Source organism: Pteropus medius, unplaced genomic scaffold (genome assembly GCF_902729225.1).
Source record: "Pteropus medius unplaced genomic scaffold, Ma_sr-lr_union100, whole genome shotgun sequence".
Classification (NCBI taxonomy): domain Eukaryota; kingdom Metazoa; phylum Chordata; class Mammalia; order Chiroptera; family Pteropodidae; genus Pteropus; species Pteropus medius.
Window position 1 is genome coordinate 302,055 of NW_024352004.1, and position 4,868 is coordinate 306,922.

Consider the following 4,868-nt stretch of genomic DNA (forward strand, 5'->3'; position numbering starts at 1 on the left):
TTTTTTTTTTTCCATTTCTGAAGGTCTCAGCCTTCTATTTTCTTTCTGTTTGAAGCACTTCCTTTAGCCATTTTTTGAGGCTGAGGGAAACCAATAGAATTTGTTAGTTTCCCTTCCTCTGAGAATGTCTTTATTTCCACTTCATTCTCGAAGGATAATTTCATCACATATAGGATTAAAAGTCTACATTTCTTTGCTTTCAGCACTTGACAAATGTGTCACCTTTTCTGGCCTTCATAGTTTACTCTATAAGCAATACTAAAATAGAACTTGAATTAGTGTTCTTTCTTAGTTGTTTCTCCATTTTTAAGGGTTTTTTTCATAGCCTTTCGTTTTCAGATTATGATGTGTCTTGATATGAATTTCTTTGAGGTTATCCTATGGGGGGTTTTCAGCCATTATTTCTTTGGATATTTTTTCAGTCTCATATTTTACCCTCTCCTGGGACTCTGATGATACAAATGTTAGCTCTTTTGTTATTGTCCCTTTTTTTTCAGTCTGTTGTTCAGATTGAGTAAATTTTCAGTCTGTTGTTCAGATTGAGTAAATTTTCTTGATCTATCCTCAAGTACCCTGATTTGAGCTTCTGGCATTTCCATTCTATTATTGAGGTCATACAGGTTTTTTATTTTTCGCTATATTTTCATTTCTTTAATTTTCATTTGGTTTTTATAACTTCTATGTTCTTGCTAATATTTTTTATTTTCATTTTTCCAAGAAAATTTCTAACTGGTCGTTTTAGCATTTTTATTACAACTGCTTTAAAATCCTTGCCAGATAAATTCCAGTATCTGAATTATGCCAGTATTGATATCAATGGATTGTCTTTTTCTTATTGAGATTGGGTTTTCCTGGCTTGGGGTATGATGAATGACTTTCTATTGTATCCTGGGAACTTGGGTTGTTATGTTAGGGACCTCTTAATCTTATTTACATTTATTTTAGCAAGTAAAGGTTCGTTTTAGGTGTAGTGCATAAATTCTTGCTTCTTTTATAGGTTATTACCAATGACAGTGCAGTTTTCTGAGCCTTTGCGATACTAGTCTGATCTGCTTTGTTTTGGGGATGTTGCTAGGGTTCGCTCTCAATCCGCTGGTGTCTTCTGTCATATTGAAAGGTGCTTCTCCGGGCTGCATGGTGTCCCTGAGCCACCTTTGGGGAGGGTCTCCTTATGCTATTGTGTGAAGGACAGGACAACACGGGACTTCCTTGCTGCTGCTGTGAAAGAAGTGGGCCACCTGCTGGTGCCCTAGTGTGGAAGTAGAGTTGGAGGCGCTCCACGAGGTCTCTACTGGGCTCCTTCCCTGTCCCTTGACAGAGAAGACGAGATTTTCTTTCTTTCTTTTCCTTTTTCTCTTCTCTCCTCTCCGTTTTTTTTTTGTTTTTTGTTTTGTCCTTCCTGTCTGTGCTTGTTGGTGGTTCTGGGTTACAGGCCTCTCCAGAGTCCAGTCTGGGGTAGACGGGAGATGAAAACCCAGAAAACGCACCACATTGTTGTTCCTCAAGCCCTGAGGTCCCTAGTCAGGCCATCATCTTTTTTCCAGCATTCAGAGAGTCCTTTTAGCATTGTCTTTGAAATAAATTTCCAAGGTATTTAGTTATAGTTAAAGAAGAGGAGGGGGGAAAAGTGATTCTATACCATCTTGTTCTGAAACAAGCCTGACTTTTAAAGGAAGCAATGGTTCCAAACTGTAAAGAGCAGGACATGGTAGAATGAGAAATTGATCTGTATTAATTCCACCAGATAGAGAAATGCTGCCTATTGGGTCTGAACTGTATGATTAAAAAATGGGCTTTGTGTATTTGTTGGTCTGTAGTTATTAAATAAATTGCCAAGCGCTATCATTTTTTGGATGCATGATCCTGTGATTGGTGGTATAAATGATGTGACACTGATATGTGGGTACAAATTTTGATGGGCCACATGTCTTAAAACATGTATTCGAAAATACAATGTAACAAGTGTGATCGGCTAATGTTTAACGTAGCTGAGCACTGCATCTGAAGGATGATGTTTGTGACTTTCTTAAACCCATCACCTGCAGGGAGTGGAGTGGGTGCTGCAATGAGGATGGCAAACAGGATGAATTTACTTGCTAACTCTGCTCAATTGATAGTGGATTCTGTGTCCTGAAAGGTCCAAAAGCAGTGCCTAGATTCAGCAGAATGATGATTGATTAGTAATGTCTGCCACGAGTGAAGCAATGGATAATTGCAGCACACGCACCCCACCTATTTCACATCCCTCACCTAGAACAGTCTCCTAGAGCTCACATGCTGTCTGGTTGTAGGCACAGAGAGCTAGCTTACATGAGGTTGAAGGCCCAAGGCCTTCTGTGAAATTTCTGCCTAGGAGCTCAGAACGTGTGTTTAATAGCTGGAATGGGAGTTGGAATTGCATTTACACACGCTTCACCAATTTTTTTGTAAACAGATGCATTTTTGTTTTCCACAACACTTTTCTGCTTTTTACAAACAGCAGAAACACTTTACAAATGACTTCTGTCTCCAGGGCCCTCTCCATTCTATTCTCACAGATTTGGGAGCAGACAAACGGCTGTAGACACAGCTTGTCTTAGGGGTGGGGAAACTACTTTGATGGGAAATAAAGCAGGCATCATATTTCAATGTCTTGCTTCATAATGTATGCAAAGAGAATTACCATTTCATCTGACGATTGTGAAAAAAATATTAAGAAGCAGAAAATGTCTGTTGTGTAGTATGAAATACAAAAAAAGTCATCCGGTGCTCAAACCTTGTATTCCTACAGCAGAGGAAAAACTACCCAGATGGGACTTGCAAAGAGATGGTTAGGACCTCCACCAAGGTGGAGATTTTTCACGGGTAATTTGGATTTATGTTTTTTCCTGAGAGCTGACTCTAGATCCTATATAATACACACAATTTTATATGTGCCATTCACACTTCGAGGAGCAGCTGCTCATCCTACCCTGATTCTATGTGAAACAGCTCAAGACTAATTTTACTTGGTAAGAATCCAGTACTCTGTAAAGTACAAAGAAGTCTTCACCCTTTTGCCAGAAAGTCCTCAAGAATGTGATCCTATTAGATGGACCTACCAGGTCAGTGAGCTAGAAAGTTGCAAAGGTGTCCTTGTGTAACAAGGCAAAATGGCAGTTTCTAAATAGACAGCAAATCTTCTCTCTAACGCTTCACCCTTAACCTAGCCTCCTTTTCTTCTCGAGGGAAAGAGCTTGAACATATACATGTGTAGGCAGCCGCTTTTCAGTCTTAGAAGTTATAGCCATACTGCCGATTACTATAAATTTTAACTGTGAACATATTCCTCACTTCTAAGTCAGTTACTTAACAGGAGCCTCAATTATGGGACCACAAAAGAATGAGGCGGTATAGTGTAGAGATTAATGACCATCTCTGGTATTAGGGAGACTTGGGCTCAAATCCTATAGCTCTGCCATTTATTTAAAGCTGTGAGAGTTTGAACATGTTATTTATTTATATTTTTAATTTTTTTAATTTATTTAAATTAGTTTCATATATATAGTACATTGGTTCGACATCTATATAGTTCATAAAACGATCCCCCCAATTGCTCTCTCCCTCCCCTGGCCCTCCACCTAGCCATCATATTAATGCTAACCGCATTCCCTATGCCGTGCTCCCCATCCCCATGACCAACTATCAACCACTAATTTGTACTTCTTTAACCCTTCACTCCATTTTCCCAGCCCCGCAATCCTCTGTCCGTCACCAAACTGGACAAGCCATTTAAACTTTCTAAGCCTTGTTTTTCTTATTATATAATGGGGATGATAAGAAATCTTATGTCACAGGCTTGGAGTATTTGTCAAAATAATATACATAAAGGTTTTAGCATAGCTCCCAGCACAAAATAAAGACTTATATACATTGGCTATTAAAGAGAAATAAAATTCTCTGATCAGCTAATATAGCTCACAGTAGTCACGGGGATGTAAAGTACAGAATAGAGAATATAGTCCATAATATTGTTATAACTATGTATAGTGCCAGGTGGGCACTAGACTAATCGAAGGGATCACTTTGTAAATTCTATAAATGTTTAATTATGCTGTACACCTGAAACTAATATAAAATTTTATATATATGTGTATGTATATATGTGTACGTATATACATATATATACATATACATGCATATATATAGTAGCTCACAAATCCTGTGTGACGCTTTTACTCAGAAACAACCCATTAAGCCCACACTTAGAATCTATATAATTTGATTTTCACAGTCAGGACTGATGTATTGTGGCTTAGACATAGTTTTGACAGGGCGTGGGGAGAGCAGATCATCTGGTTTCTCAGGATCTAGCATGACAGGAGCTCCTATAATCTAAAGGTAGGGACAGGCAAGAACTAAGGCAGCTGTCAGTAATGAGAGGGACAAATGACAGAATGAAACAAACCAAACAAAACAAGGACTCAGTTGTAGGAGTCTGAGGGTATTTAGAAAGGAGACAAGCAGCCTTACCTTCCTTAAGAGTCCCTGAAAACAATCGTGTATCATAGACTAGTACAGTAATTCATGGTGACAGTAAAGTAACTAGTACAGTAATTCATGGTGACAGTAAAGTATGCTTCAATCTTCCAAAGAAGTTTGTGTACACTCAAGTACACTGCCAAATAAGCACTCGCCATCAGCGAGGTTAAAATCAACACTTTGGTGCTTGAAGACAAAGGGACTTCAGTCACGTGAAAAAAATCCCCTTGGGTAAAACTCAACCTCAATGAAGCTGAATAAATGAAGTGTCACCATTTGTCTAAAACCTACTTCCCTGCAAATCGGTACTGTATGAATTCACCACCACCGTTCCCCAAAGACCGGCTACTTAACTTTGGCACAAAGAA